Genomic DNA, 17,720 nt, shown 5'->3' on the forward strand with positions numbered 1-17,720 from the left:
AATATTGTAAATATTCAATATTTCAAATGAGTAAGATTTATAATTATGTTCCTAAGTCAGAAACAAATGAATGGCGTTGATGTGCTCTTTAAATTTCAACCATCAACATAAATCAGATATTTTTTCTTTTTACTTCTTTAGTAGTACATATCAGTTTAACAGTGCAAGGACTCAGTGATTTCTGTATAATTCTCTGGAGAGTGAAATTTGCATGGGATGTCAAGTTCTGAGAATTAGCTATTAATTACTGTGCTTTCCAAGATATTTTAAATTTAATACGAGTCAGTAGATTTGTGTCTACACCTTCATTCTTTCTTACTTATTTGCTAAGGTATCATTTCAACATGCTTCATGCTTTACTTCATATTAAATTTGAAAGTGAATATTTGCTATAGTTGGAGATTGAAGATTATACTGTTTGTGAATCACAGAGTCTTATCAACTGAAATGAGATGGATCAAAAAAACATTTCTCTTATGGTAAAACATGTGCTCCAATTTATAATCCTGAATCTGAAAACATGAAAAGTTTTCTCATTTCAATGAATGTACAAAACTTTCATCTTAACCTAAATCTTTGGGAAAGTTATATGTTTATATTAAATGCTTAACAGGTCTATAAAAAGAATTTTAGATAAGAATTTATGCTTTATTTTTCAAATCCTTTTGGTGCATGATATATATATATATATATATATATATATATATATATATATATATATATATATTTGTATTTCTGTATAGGATTGTAGACATGTTTATACCATGATTTTGCAAGTGTGGAGGTCAGAAGTTAATTAAAGTTTACTGTTGAGTTTACTGTTTATATAGCACTTTCAACTTACATATGCTTCCTGCAACCTGATGTGTGTTAGAATATTATGTATAGTTTGTGAAAAAACAGAGGAAGATAAAACACCATTTTAGTGTGTACCTGTTTGTTATCTTAGCAATTTTAAGAATAATTTTCAAGAACATTTACTAAGTTTGACACCTGTTTTCTTTTATACAATGCCACACATTAAGTGAGCTTATATTAATATTACCCCTTGACACTAACTTTTAAATAAATTCTGCATTTTATTATTAGTAGTGCATTAGAATCTAGAGTATGAGACAACACTCAGAAAAACACAAGAGAAAAAGGTGGAGGGCGGCGGTGGCGGTAGCAGTAGCTGGTCCAGCTGAAGGGCCATCAGCGGTGGAACCAAGGCGACACAGGGTCCAGTTAGGCCCTGCGCCCACGACCACTGACCTTCGCTGACCAGCCGGGCGGCAAGCAGCTGCGGTTCTGCGGAGCCTTTCGCTGCACGGAAGCCATTTCAAAACTCGGCTTCCCGCCAGTCAGGAGAGACTCACCTCCATCTTGATTCCGGGCTCCAGAGATCGGTCAGACTGAGGTACACAAACAGAATCCTAGGCCCAACACCGCAGGGGTCTGAGCCTGACGGGCGTTGGCCTGCACCCAGGCCCTGGGCTGTTCGAGTGGCCATCGGGGCGCCAACCCAGCCAGGAGTTTTTTTTGCCCCGGCCGGCGCACGCGCCGCCATTTTGCCTACAGGAGCCAGAGTGCTCGGGAGGGCAGAGATGGCTAACAAGCGTAACCTCAGGCTAACAAAACGGGGGTCTAGGCCCCAAAAGACACAGGACTGACCCCAAGAACTGGGCGGCTTGGTGGGCCATCTGTGTGTCAACCCGCCCAGGAGGTTATTAGCACAACAGACTCTCCCGGTGCTTTCGGGGAGCGCGGACGCGCACGCCCGCCATCCGGGTCACCTGGCGGACCCAAATAACAGTCATAGCCCTAGGGGAACTTTGCTTGGACCTTGGCCTCCCAGGCTTTTGCCTGGACTCAGGGCCCGGGCGACAAGGCTAACCTAGTGTGCGCCAGCCCGGTTGGGGAAATCGGCTGCCCAGCGGAGTGAGCTGAACACAGGGGAGGTCACAGCAACATACACCTTCAGAGCTCCCTGGGGGTGCACACGGGTTCCATCTGGCCCACAGACACAATCTGGGGCAAGGCCTCAGACAGAAGCCCTCAGGTCAACTCTCTCCGCTTCAGATAAGCCTGGGTGGCCGCCACATCTCCAGGTCCCTCAAGAGGCTACTGGGGGCTTCCGGGCGGACAGCTGGGAGAAGTCGGTGTGCTCCAATAAATCCTGCGGGCCCCAGCGGGAGCCTTCAGGTGCCTGCTTCGGGATCTGAACAGCCTGGACAACAGCACCCTGTCTACAGGCAGTGCAGAGTGTAAGCTGTGCACCAGAGGCCAACGGGGAAGGGGCAGCTTGCACTGGTGAATCCAGCACTGACAAGACCAAGTAACACCAGTGAGAGCTAGATGGCAAAAGGCAAACGCAGGAACGTCACTAACAGAAATCAAGGCAATATGGCAACATCTGAACCCAATTCTCCTCTACCAGCAAGTCCTGGATACCCCATCACACCAGTAAAACAAGATTTGGATTTAAAATCACTGGTCATGATGCTGGTACAGGAACACATGAAGGACATTCAGGAGAAAATGGATCAAAAGTTAGAAGCCCTTGCAAGGGAAACACAAAAATCATTGAAAGAAATCCAGGAGAATACAAAAGCCAACAAGGAGGAAATGCAAAAAACACTTAAAGAAATACAGGAGAACTTTGGTCAACAGGCTGAGGTCATGAAAGACGAAACACAAAAATCTCTTAAAGAAATACAGGAGAACTTTGGTCAACAGGCTGAGGTCATGAAAAAAAAAACACAAAAATCTCTTAAAGAATTACAGGAAAGCACAAACAAGCAAGTGAAGGAGCTAAGCAAAACCATCCAGGATCTAAAATCAGAAGTAGAAACAACTAAGAAAACTCAAAAGGAGACAACTTTGGAGATAGAAAGCCTTGGGAAGAAATCAGGGGACAGAGATGCAAATATCAACAACAGAATACAAGAAATAGAAGAAAGAATCTCAGATGCTGAAGATTCCATAGAAACCATGGACTCAACAGTTAAAGAAAATGCAAAATGCAAAAAGCTTGTAACCCAAAATATCCAGGAAATCCAGGACACAATGAGAAGACCAAACCTAAGGATTATAGGCATAGATGAGAGTGAAGATTTACAACTTAAAGGGCCAGCAAATATCTTCAATAAAATTATGGAAGAAAACTTCCCTAACCTAAAGAGAGAGATGCCCATGAATATACAAGAAGCCTACAGAACTCCAAACAGACTGGACCAGAACAGAAATACTTCCCGTCACATAATAATCAAAACACCAAATGTTCTAAACAAAGAAAGAATATTAAAGGCAGTAAGAGAAAAAGGCCAAGTAACATATAAAGGAAGACCTATCAGAATCACAGCAGACTTTTCACCTGAGACTATGAAGGCTAGAAGGTCCTGGGCAGATCTCATGGAGACTCTAAGAGAACACAAATGCCAACCAAAACTACTATATCCAGCAAAACTCTCAATCACCATAGATGGAGAAACTAAGATATTTCACGACAAAACCAAGTTCACCCAATATCTATCCACAAACCCAGCCCTAAAAAGGATAATAGGAGGACAACACCGATACAAGGAGGGAAACTTCACCCTGAAAAAAAGCAAGATAGTAACCTTTCATCAAACCCAAAAGAAGTTAAGCAATCAAATTTAAAAAATAACGTCAAAAATGATAGGAAGTAACAATCACTATTCCTTAATATCTCTTAACATCAATGGACTCAATGCCCCAATAAAAAGACACAGACTAACTGACTGGATACGTAAACAGGACCCTACATTTTGCTGCTTACAGGAAACACACCTCAGGGTCAAAGACAAACACTACCTTAGAGTAAAAGGCTGGAAGACAATTTTACAAGCAAATGGTCTCAGGAAACAAGCTGGAGTAGCCATTTTAATATCAGATAAAATTGACTTTCAACCCAAAGTCATCAAAAGAGACTCTGAGGGACACTTCTTGCTGGTCAAAGGAAAAATACAACAAGAAGAACTCTCAATCCTGAACATCTATGCTCCAAATGCAAGGGTACCCTCTTTCATAAAAGAAACTTTATTAAAACTCAAAGCACACATTGCACCTAACACAATAATTGTGGGTGACTTCAACACTGCACTTTCCTCAATGGACCGATCAGGAAAACAGAAACTAAACAATGAAACAATGAAACTAATTGAAGCTTTGGACCAATTAGATTTAACTGATATATATAGAACATTCTATCCTAAAACAAAAGAATATACCTTTTTTTCAGCACCTCATGGTACCTTCTCCAAAATCGACCATATAATTGGTCACAAGACAGACCTCAACAAATATAAGAAGATAGAACTAATCCCATGCCTCCTATCTGATCACTATGGAATAAAAGTGGTCTTCAATAGCAACAGAAACAACAGAAAACCCACATACACGTGGAAATTGAACAATACTCTACTCAATGATACCTTGGTCAAGGAAGAAATAAAGAAAGAAATTAAAGACTTTTTAGAACACAATGAAAATGAAAACACAACATACCCAAATCTATGGGACACAATGAAAGCAGTGCTAAGAGGAAAACTCATAGCCCTGAGTGCCTCCAAAAAGAAAATGGAGAGAGCATACATTACCAACTTAATGACACACCTGAAAGCCCTGGAACAAAAAGAAGCTATTTCACCCAGGAGGAGTAGAAGGCAGGAAATCATCAAACTCAGGGCCGAAATCAATCAAGTAGAAACAAAGAGAACCATACAAAAAATCAACAAAACCAGGAGCTGGTTCTTTGAGAAAATCAACAAGATAGATAAACCCTTAGCCAGACTGACCAAAGGGCACAGAGAAAGTATCCAAATTAACAAACTTAGAAATGAAAAGGGAGACATAACAACGGAACCTGAGGAAATCCAAAAAATCATCAGATCATACTACAAGAGCCTGTACTCAGCACAACTGGAGAATCTGGAGGAAATGGACAATTTCCTTGACAGATACCAAATACCAAAATTAAATCAGGACCAACTAGACCATCTGAACAGTCCCATAATGCTTAAAGAAATAGAAGGAGTCATAGAAAGTCTTCCAACCAAAAAAAGCACAGGACCAGATGGTTTCAGTGCAGAATTCTACCAGACCTTCAAAGAAGAGTTAACACCAATACTCTTCAAACTATTCCACAAAATAGAAACAGAAGGAACACTACCCAATTCCTTCTACGAAGCCACAATTACGCTGATACCAAAGCCACACAAAGATCCAACAAAGAAAGAGAACTTCAGACCAATTTCCCTTATGAACATCGATGCAAAAATACTCAATAAAATTCTTGCCAACCGAATCCAAGAACACATCAAAACGATCATCCACCATGATCAAGTAGGCTTTATCCCGGGAATGCAGGGTTGGTTCAATATACGGAAATCCATCAATACAATCCACTACATAAACAAACTCAAAGAACAAAACCACATGGTCATTTCATTGGATGCTGAAAAAGCATTTGACAAAATTCAGCATCCTTTCATGCTTAAAGTCTTGGAGAGAACAGGAATTCAAGGCCCATACCTAAACATAGTAAAAGCAATATACAGCAAACCGGTAGCCAGCATCAAACTAAACGGAGAGAAACTTGAAGCAATCCCACTGAAATCAGGGACCAGACAAGGCTGCCCCCTTTCTCCTTATCTTTTCAATATTGTACTTGAGGTACTAGCTCGGGCAATTCGACAACATAAGGAGGTCAAAGGGATACAAATTGGAAAGGAGGAAGTCAAACTATCATTATTTGCAGACGACATGATCGTCTACCTAAGTGACCCAAAGAACTCCACTAGAGAGCTCCTACAGCTGATAAACAACTTCAGCAAAGTGGCAGGTTATAAAATCAACTCAAGCAAATCAGTGGCCTTCCTATACTCAAAGGATAAGCAGGCTGAGAAAGAAATTAGGGAAATGACCCCCTTCACAATAGCCACAAACAGTATAAAGTATCTTGGGGTGACTCTTACCAAACATGTGAAAGATCTGTATGACAAGAACTTCAAGACTCTGAAGAAGGAAATGGAAGAAGACCTCAAAAAATGGGAAAACCTCCCATGCTCATGGATCGGTAGAATCAATATAGTTAAAATGGCCATTTTGCCTAAAGCACTATACAGATTCAATGCAATACCCATGAAAATCCCAACTCAATTCTTCACAGAGTTAGAAACAGCAATTATCAAATTCATCTGGAACAACAAAAAACCCAGGATAGCTAAAACTATTCTCAGCAACAAAAGAAAATCTGGGGGAATCAGTATCCCTGACCTCAAGCAATACTACAGAGCAATAGTGTTAAAAACTGCATGGTATTGGTACAGTGACAGGCAGGAGGATCAATGGAACAGGATTGAAGATCCAGAAATGAACCCACACACCTATGGCCACTTGATCCTCGACAAAGAGGCTGAAAACATCCAATGGAAAAAAGATAGCCTTTTCAACAAATGGTGCTGGTTCAACTGGAGGTCAGCATGCAGAAGAATGCGAATTGATCCATCCTTGTCTCCTTGTACTAAGCTCAAATCCAAATGGATCAAGGACCTCCACATAAAGCCAGACACTCTGAAGCTAATAGAAAAGAAACTGGGGAAGACCCTTGAGGACATCGGTACAGGGAGAAAGTTTCTGAACAGAACACCAATAGCGTATGCTCTAAGAGCAAGAATTGACAAATGGGACCTCATAAGGTTACAGAGTTTCTGTAAGGCAAAGGACACCATCAAGAGGACAGATCGGCAACCAACAAATTGGGAAAAGATCTTCACCAATCCTACATCAGATAGAGGGCTAATATCCAATATATATAAAGAACTCAAGAAGTTAGACTCCAGAAAACCGAACAACCCTATTAAAAAATGGGGTACAGAGTTAAACAAAGAATTCTCACCTGAAGAACTTCGGATGGCGGAGAAGCATCTTAAAAAATGCTCAACTTCATTAGTCATTAGGGAAATGCAAATCAAAACAACCCTAAGATTTCATCTTTACACCAGTCAGAATGGCTAAGATTAAAAATTCAGGAGACAGCAGTTGTTGGAGAGGGTGCGGAGAAAGAGGAACACTCCTCCACTGCTGGTGGGGTTGCAAATTGGTACAACCACTCTGGAAAGCAGTCTGGCGGTTCCTCCGAAAACTGGGCACCTCACTTCCAGAAGATCCTGCTATACCACTCCTGGGCATATACCCAGAGGATTCCCCACCATGTAATAAGGATACATGCTCTACTATGTTCATAGCAGCCCTATTTATAATTGCCAGATGCTGGAAAGAACCCAGGTATCCCTCAACAGAAGAGTGGATACAAAAAATGTAGTATATCTACACAATGGAGTACTATTCAGCCATTAGAAACAATGAATTCATGAAATTCTTAGGCAAATGGATGGAGCTAGAGAACATCATACTAAGTGAGGTAACCCAGACTCAAAAGGTGAATCATGGTATGCACTCACTAATAAGTGGTTATTAACCTAGAAAACTGGAATACCCAAAACAATCCACACATCAAATGAGATACAAGAAGAAAGCAGGAGTGGTCCCTGGTTCTGGAAAGACTCAGTGAAACAGTATTTGGCAAAACCAGAACGGGGAACTGGGAAGGGGTGGGAGGGAGGACAGGGGAAGAGAAGGGGGCTTATGGGACTTTCGGGGAGTGGGGGGGGGCTAGAAAAGGGGAAATCATTTGAAATGTAAATAAATTATATCGAATAAAAAAAAACAAAAAAAAACACAAGAAAGGTTTTTTTTATAATCGTGATTAAACAGCCTTCTCTTATCAAAAACAGAGAAATAAAAGTAAATTTCCAACTAAAAATTAAAAAAAATTAAATTGAACCTCAGGCTTCATACGATCCTGCATAAATATTTACATTGGTTATAGTTTCAGATCTGCTTCTTGGGGTCCATTGGCACATCATGGCAGTGCACATGAAAAGCCAAATTATCTACTCAGTGCTCAGCAGGTTTAAAAGTGAGTAGAAGAAACTAAGGTCTCACTGTTGTCTTCTAGTCCAGTCTATCTCGTCTTGATAAATGAAGTTGTATCTGGTGATTAAATTTTGTGGTCAACTCTTTCTTTTATCTGCAGCTTTCCTACAATGAAAAAGTGTAGAATCATTCTGGCTACTAAAAAAAAATCATAAAATGTGTACATTGCTTCAAAATGTAATCTTTCTTTAAATTCATAGGTAGAAATTTAATTTACAATGTGTTTTCTTTATCTTACGTTTTCATTTTCTGAAAATCTCTCCCCAGGAAGAGAAGTGGTTTACCACAGTGTCTTGCTTTAGAGACTGATATGTTGTGGTTATTGTGGATGTCAAAACGATGGTTGTGATGTTGTGTGGTATTTTCTACAGTGTTAAGTGAGTAAAATGCTTCCTAGGTGTCTGCAGATGGCTTGAAAGATATTATGTATTAAGTCCAAGACTCAGAAGCCTATAAGTTTATTTTTCGGTTGCCTTGGCATTATTATTGACATTCTATGAAACATGGCAAACCCATTCTAAGTAGGATAATTCTACACAGTCAGCTTCAGGCTATGTAGTTACCCCAATCTCTAAGCAGCAAGCCATGCCTATGACTTACTTATTTTTCCAAGGTATTGGATTGTACTTGGTTACTGCTATAGCCAGTCAATGGTACTCCATCCTGGACCATAGATTTTAATTACACATTATTTTACTTAATTCTATCTCCTTTGGATTATGTTCTCTGGACATAATCTCAAGGCAAAACAAAATAAGATTCCTCTCCTATAAAGCATAGTTATAAAAATATGGTATTTTAAAATTGAATACTGCAAATTTCAATTAAGATATTAATGTATAAAATAATGCCCTTTTCAGTTCTACAAGGTTATCTGTTCCTTAAATGGAATTATATCAGTATTCTGAGGATGGACAAGAAGAAGAGGATTCCTCTGTTCCATTAGCTCACATGGGCCTGTGGTAAACATTGTTGGTAGTCATGTAGAATTGATGAAACCATGAACACAATCCATGTAAATAAAAATGATGGAAGGAGATGTGCTTTTATCGTGCACATTTGAAAAGGTACTCTCAAAGTTCTTCTTGATAATATTTGACCTCAGTTATGATTATTATATCATTTGGCATTTTCTGGTAATGAATAAATAATTGCATACTCTTCTTCTTTTCAAAATATCCCCTTTCTAATTTGGTAAACACTGTATTTCTGAAATATAGGAAGATTTTTGTTGTTGGTTTTCATTTCTTTTTTGTTGTTGTTGGTGGTGTTTTATTGTTGTTGTTGTTTTTTGGATTTTTTTGTTTTGTTTATGGCTGGAAAGACAAGTTATTATAAAGCAGAATGTTTTCTGTCATCTAATAGACTTCCTTTTTAAAATTGTTTTTAATTTATTGGGTATTTCCTTTTTTATTTTTCTTTCTTTTTTAAATTGAATTTTTAAATTTACATTTCAAATGGTTTGCTCTTTCCAGGTCTCCCCTTCAGAAACCCCCTATCCCATCTCCTCTCTCCCTGTCTGTCTGAGGGTGTTCTCCCACCAACCCAGACCCTTATGTCTTTCTGCTCTGGCATTCTCCTACACTGGGGCATCGAACACACTCAGGCCCAAGGGCCTCTCCTCCCACAGATGATAGCAAGGCCATCCTCTGCCACATATTTAGCCAGAGTCATGGGTCCCTACATGTGTACTCATTAGTTGGTGGGCCAATCCCTGGGGGTTTTGGGGAAGTCTGGCCAATTGACACTGTTGCTTTCCCTATGGGGACCACAAAACCCCCTCAGCTCCCTCAGTTCGTTTTCCAGCTCCTCTATCGGGGACCCTGCACTCAGTCTAATGGTTGGCTGCAAGCATCTGCCTCTGTATTTATCAGGCTCTGGCAGAGCCTCTCAGGGGACTGCCATATCAGGCTCTTGTCAACAAGTATTTCCCAGTATCCACAATAGTGTCCAGGTTTGGTAACTGTATATGGGATGACTAATATCCACTTATCATTGAGCACATACCATGTGTGGTCTTTTGTGACTGAGTTACCTCACTCAGGATGATATTTTCAAGTTCCATTCATTTGTGTGCAAATTTCATGAAGTCATTGCTTTTAATTGCTTAGTAGTACTCCACTGTGTAAATGTACCACATTTTGTATATCCATTCCTCTGTTGATGGACATCTGGGTTCTTTCCAGCTTCTGGCTCTTATAAATATGGCTGCTATGAACATAGTGGAGCCTGTGTCCTTATTACATGTTAGAGTATCCTATGGGTGTGATATAGGAGTGATATAGGTGGGTCCTCAGGTAGTACTATGTCTAATTCTCTGAAAATCAGTCACCACACTGTTTTCCAGAGGGGTTGTACCAACTTTCAATCCCACCAGCAATGGAGGAATGTTCCTCTTTCTCTACATCCTCACCAATATCTGATGTCACCTGAGTTTTTGATCTTAGCCATTCTGACTGGTGGAGTCTCAGTATTGTTTTGATTGGCATTTCCCTGATAACTAAGGATATTGAACATTTTTCATAGGTGCTTCTTGGTCATTTTAGTTTCCTCAGTTGAGAATTCTCTGTTTAGCTCTGGTCCCCATTTTTTAATTAGACATTTTCTATATTTGCATTTCAAATGTTATCCCCTTTCCTGGTTTCTCCTCTAAAACCCCCTATCCTATCCCCCATCACCATGCTCAACAACCCACCCACTCGCTTCCCTGTCCTGGCATTCCCCTATACTGGGACATTGAGCCTTCTCAGGACCAAGGGCCTCTCCTCCCTTTGATGTTCAACAAGGCCATCCTCTGTTACACATGCAACTGGAGCCATGACAAACTAACCAGTGCCCCCATAGCTCCCAGGGACTAAACCACCAACCAAAGAATACACATGAATGAACCTATGTCTCCAGCTGCATATGTTCCCCATTTTTAAATAGGATTATTTGATTCTATAGAGTCTACCTTCTTTGTATATAAAGGATATTAGCCCTCTATTGGATATGAGATTGGTAAAGATCTTTTCCCAAGCTGTTGGTTGCCATTTTGTTCTATTGACAGTGTTCTTTGCTTTACAAATTGCTTTGCAATTTTATGAGGTCCCATTTGCAGATTCTTGATCTTAGAGCATAAGCCATTGGTATTTCATTCAGGAAATTTTCCTCTGTGTCCATGTGTTTGAGGCTTTTCCCATTTTATCTTCTATTAGTTCAGTGTATCTGGTTTTATGTGGTGGCAATTGGCATGTCTATAGCCGTGCCACCCTGATTGTGCCCGATCCTGTCTCATAGACATCTTATAGGCATGACTACTGTCAAATTTTTAGATAAAATTAGGGGTAACCAAAGGTATCTTTAATTGATAACCACTTACAAATGCAAATTTAGATTTTTTCAACTGAGTCTCACTGAGGAAAGAAACCACTTTTAAAGATAGGATGGACTACAGAAAATAGATGGTCAACAGAAAATGAACTCAGTGTCAAACTTGGAAGTTCCTTGTCTCATAATAGTGTGTCAGGGCTGGGTTTTTTTGTTTGTTTGTTTAATCTTATCATTTTATTTATATTTTTTATCCAATAGGTCCTTTGTGTATATATGTATACACACACACACACACACACACACACACATATATATATAAAATGGCCATGGTTTTGTGTTTTTTATGGGATTCCTAAGTTTACCAATGGCTGGGTCTCTGTGTCAATATCTGTTCCCTATACTTTTCCATGTCTTTTTTTTTTCTGTTTGTTTTGTACTATTTTGATTTGGTTTTTTGTTTATTTTTGTTTGTTGTATCTTTTTATTTTATAATTATTCCTTCAATGACTCTTTGTTTTCTAATGAGAGACAGAAACAGATATTAGGGGAGATAGAGAGGAAAGGGGAGAAGAAGAAGGAGCAGAAACTGAAATCAGGATATATTATATGAAAAAAAATCTATTTTGAACAAAAAGAAAAAAGGCACTTTCAAGGTTACATAGAAAAACAATATTATATTTTATGTTGGAAAGATCCATTTAGAAGGATATTAATAGTAAATTAAGCATATCAAGCATATATAATTTAAACATAAAAGTGGGGAAGATATTATTTGATGAGTACATTAATGGTAGTGTAACATGAAGAACCAAATAATAAGAGAAATAAAGGATGAAGATAATATAAAAATATCATGCAATAAACAAATGAAAAGGAAAAAACACAGAAATAAAGGACTCATCTGTAATAGGTAAGAGCAGGTCTTGAAAAGATTTGTGTCTTACAGATTGGTATTTATTCTGTTAGTCACAGTGAAGGGGGGCAGGACCACCTTAACTTGTCCTCTGTGGATGCAGACCTTGCAGTCATGGACCATTATAAGTGTGGTATGTCATCATGTCCATCTTAGACATACTTCTTACTACCTCATGACTTCACTTTTGTCTTCTATCATAAAGCCTAGTTTCAGACACTCCAAGTGGTTCACAGGGTGATTGGCTCATTGTTTTCAGCTCTAATTTTCTTCTCTTTGTGAAGATCTGATTGGATCCACTCAAAATATTAGTGATGAAAATTAATTCTTCCCCATTGTGTCTTTCATTAAATTTCAAACCCATATCTCAAAATATTCAAAATATTCTTTGCCCTATATCAACTTTCCCCTTTTTTTCTAAATCTATTAATCTGTCTGATCAAAGGTTTTCAGTTTTGTATCTATTCATCTTTTCTGTTTTTTCTTCTGGGTATAAGCTTTTTCTTTCTTCTTCCTGCACACATCCTTTGGTTTGTCAGAATTACACACCTAACATCCAAAGATGGATTCCTATCCAATGATTTTATTTTTTCAAGCTCAAGTCTATTATATCCCATAAAGGAACTAAAGGTGGTATTATTCATTCAATTTGTTTGGTTGGTGGGTTACTTCATTTTTTTTATATCTATCTATCCATTTATTATCTATCTACCTGTCTATGATCTGCTTATCTATCTATCTATCTATCTATCTACCTATCTATTATCTATTTTGTTTTTTTTCAAGATAGAGTTTCTCTGTGTAGCACTGGCTGTTCAGAACTAACTCTGTAGACCAGGTTGACCTTGAATTCACAGGTATCTGACAGCCTCCGCCTCCCAAGCACTGGGTTTAAAGGCATATACCACCACTGTCCATCTTGGTGGATTTATGCAGCACCTTTTTTCCTCTTATATTTTTATTCCAGGAAAACAAAAACAAACTAAAAAATACTACATAGGCTGGATAGATAGGCTCAGTGATTAAGAGCACACACTCACTTTTCTTGCAAAGTACTGGATTGCCTATAGTAAGATCCAGTAGCTCACAAGCTCCTAGAAATCCAGTTATGGAGAGTAGATTCCCTCTTCCAACTGTTTCAAACACTGCATTCACATGCACAAAGCCCCATGAAGTTACCAATATACTTACGTTCCAAGATTAGAAGAAAATGCTAAGTCACCTGAAACAAAAAACAAGGTTGTTACTTTGTTGCATATCTTTAATTACATGGTAGATATAAAAGTTTATTGTTCTTTTATTTTTATTCTTTAATTTCTTTATTAAACATAGATTCTTTCCTCAAAAATAAAAGCTGATTCCTGAATCCCTTCCCTCTTCTCATAAATTCCTCCTCACATCCCCTTGTACTTGGTCTTGGTGAGGTGCTGCTTGTATTTAAATGCTAAATACAGGCTCCCAACATCTTGTTATCCCCAAGAGCTACCTAAACTGTGTTTCCCCAATTTCACTGGTCAATGAAAGGATAGAGTCTGTGATTGGGCAGTGGAGAAAGAAAAGTGGAACTTGAGGTTAGAGTGAGGGGTCTCAAGAGAGATGAAGTGGGAGAAGAAAAAAAGACATAAAAATTGGAAAAGGCTGCTATGAGATGAGACAGACCAAAAGCACATGGCCAGCAAGCAACAAGGGACATCATGGCTAGAAAATAAGTTAGCATAGATCCACACCCGACCAATCTAGGTTTACACCTTGAAAATAAAATACCGACCTAGTGCTGAGCAGCAGCAGCAGCAGCTGCAGCAGTGGTAGCAGCTGGTCCAGCAGAAGGGCTATCAGCAGTGGAACCACGGTGACAGGGTCCAGGCAGGCCTTGCACCCCCTACCACTGACCTTTGCTGGCCAACCGGGTGCAAGAAGAGCCTTCCACCCCACAGAAGCCACAACAGAAATCTGCCTCCCGCCAGTCAGTTACAAGAGACTCTCTACCATCTTGGATCTCAGGCGCCAGCCAGAGAAATCAGACAGACTGAGGCACACAAATATAACCCAAGGCCAACATCGTGGGGAGGGGGGGGGGGCAAGCCCTTTTTCTCAGCACCTCATGGTACATTCTCCAAAATTGACCATATAATTGGTCACAAGACAAACCTCAACAAATATAAAAAGATCGAACTAGTCCCATGCCTCCTATCGGATCACTATGGAGTAAGAGTGGTCTTCAATGGCAACAAAAACAACAGAAAGCCCACATAAACATGGAGGCTGAACAATACTCTACTCAATGACGCCTTGGCCAAAGAAGAAATAAAGAAAGAAATCAGAGACTCTACTCAATGACGCCTTGGCCAAAGAAGAAATAAAGAAAGAAATCAGAGACTTTTTAGAATTTAATGAAAATGAAGGCACAACATACCCAACTCTATGGGACACAATGAAAGCAGTGCTAAGAGGAAAACCCTGAGTGCCCTGAGTGCCTCAAAAAAGAAAATGGAGAGTGCATACACTAGCAGCTTAATGACACATCTGAAAGCCCAGTAACAAAAAGAAGCCAATTCACCCAGGAGGAGCAGAAGACAGGAAATCAGCAAACTCAGGGCTGAAATCAATGAAGTGGAAACAAAGAGAACCATACAAAGAATCAACAAATCCAGGAGCTGGTTTTTTGAGAATATCAACAAGATAGATAAACCTTTAGTCAGACTGACCAAATGGCACAGAGAAAGTATCCAAATTAACAAAATTAGAAATGAAAAGGGGGATATAACAACAGAAACTGAGGAAATTCAAAAAAATCATCAGATCCTACTACAAAAGACTATACTCAACACAACTGGAGAATCTGGCGAAATGGACAATTTCCTAGACAGATACCAAATACAAAAATTAAATCAGGGCCAAATAGATCATCTAAACAGTCCCATAATGCCTAAAGAAATAGAAGGAGTCATAGAAAGTCTTCCAACCAAAAAAAGCACAGAACCAGATGGTTTCAGTGCAGAATTCTATCAGACCTTCAAAGGAGACATAACACCAACACTCTTCAAACTATTCCACCAAATAGAAACAGAAGGAACACTACCCAATTCCTTCTATGAAGCCACAATTACGCTGATACCAAAACCAGACAAAGATCCAACAAAGAAAGAGAACTTCAGACCAATTTCCCTTATGAACATTGATGCAAAAATACTCAATAAAATTCTTGCCAACTGAATCCAAGAAAACATAAAAATGATCATCCACCATGATCAAGTAAGCTTTATTCCAGAGATGCAGGGTTGGTTCAATATGCAGAAATCCATCAATGCAATCCACTACATAAACAAACTCAAAGAAAAAAACCACATGGTCATTTCATTGGATGCTGGAAAAGCATTTGACAAAATTCAGCATCCTTTCATGCTTAAAGTCTTGGAAAGAACAGGAATTCAAGGCCCATACCTAAACATAGTAAAAGCAATATACAGCAAACCAGTAGCCAGCATCAAACTAAATGGAGAGAAACTTGCAGCAATCCCACTAAAATCAGAGACTAGACAGGGCTGCCCCCTTTCTCCTTATCTTTTCAATATTGTACTTGAGGTACTAGCTCAGGCAATTAGACAACATAAGGAGGTCAAAGGGATACAAATTGGAAAGGAAGAAGTCAGACTATCATTATTTGCAGATGATATGATAGTCTACCTAAGTGACCCAAAAAACTCCACTAGAGAACTCCTACAGCTGATAAACAACTTCAGCAAAGTGGCAGGTTATAAAATCAATTCAAGCAAATCAGTAGCCTTTCTATACTCAAAGGATAAACAGGCTGAGAAAGAAATTAGGGAAATGACCCCCTTCACAATAGCCACAAACAGTATAAAATACCTTGGCGTGACTCTTACCAAACATGTGAAAGATCTGTATGACAAGAACTTCAAGACTCTGAAGAAGGAAATGGAAGAAGACCTCAAAAAATGGAAAAACCTCCCATGCTCATGGATCGGCAGGATTAATATAGTTAAAATGGCCATTTTGCCAAAAGCAATATACAGATTCAACGCAATACCCATCAAAATCCCAACTCGATTCTTCATATAGTTAGAAAAAGCAATTCTCAAATTCATCTGGAATAACAAAAAACCCAGGATAGCTAAAACTATTCTCAACAACAAAAGAAATTCTGGGGGAATCAGTATCCCTGACCTCAAGCAATACTAAAGAGCAATAGTGTTAAAAACTGCATGGAATGGGTACAGTGACAGGCAGACAGATCAATGGAACAGGATTGAAGATCCAGAAATGAACCCACACACCTATGGCCACTTGACCCTCGACAAAGGGCCTGAAAACATCCAATGGAAAAAAAGAGAGCCTTTTCAACAAATGGTGCTCCTTCAACTGGAGGTCAGCATGCAGAAGAATGTGAATTGATCCATCCTTGTCTCCTTGTACTAAGCTCAAATCCAAATGGATCAAGGACCTCCAAATAAAGCCAGACACTCTGAAGCTAATAGAAAAGAAACTGGGGAAGACCCTTGAGGACATCAGTACCGGGGGAAAGTTCCTGAACAGAACACCAATAGCGTATGCTCTAAGATCAAGAATTGACAAATGTGACCTCATAAAATTACAAAGTTTCTGTAAAGCAAAGGACACCTTCAAAAGTACAAATCAGCAACCAACAAATTGGGAAAAGATCTTCACCAACCCTGCATCTGATAGAGGGCTAATATCCAATATATACAAAGAACTCAAGAAGTTAGACTGCAGAAAACCAAATAACACTATTAAAAAATGGGGTACAGAGTTAAACAAAGAATTCTCACCTGAAGATCTTCAGATGGCTGAGAAACAATTTCATTAGTCATCAGGGAAATGCAAATAAAAACAACCCTGAGATTTCACCTTATACCAGTCAGAATGGCTAAGATTAAAAACTCAGGAGACAGCAGGTGTTGGTGAGGATGTGGAGAAAGAGGAACACTCCTCCACTGCTGGTGGGTTTGCAAATTGGTACAACCACTCTGGAAATCATTCTGGCGGTTCCTCAGAAAACTGGACACCTCACTTCCAGAAGATCCTGCTATACCACTCCTGGACATATACCCAGAGGATTCCCCACCATGTAATAAGGATACATGCTCTACTGTGTTCATAGCAGCCCTATTTATAATTGCCAGATGCTGGAAAGAACCCAGGTATCCCTCAACAGAAGAGTGGATGCAAAAAATGTGGTATATCTACACAATGGAGTACTATTCAGCCATTAGAAACAATGAATTTATGAAATTCTTAGGCAAATGGATAGAGCTGGAGAACATCATACTAAGTGAGGTAACCCAGTCTCAAAAGATCAATCATGGTATGTACTCACTAATAAGTGGATATTAGCCTGGAAAACTGGAATACCCAAAATATAATCCACACATCAAATGAGGTACAAGATGAATGGAGGAGTGGCCCCTGGTTCTGGAAAGACTCAGTGTAGCAGTATAAGGCAATACCAGAACAG

The sequence above is a fragment of the Apodemus sylvaticus genome, chromosome 8 (assembly GCF_947179515.1).
Source record: "Apodemus sylvaticus chromosome 8, mApoSyl1.1, whole genome shotgun sequence".
NCBI classification, from domain to species: Eukaryota; Metazoa; Chordata; class Mammalia; order Rodentia; family Muridae; genus Apodemus; species Apodemus sylvaticus.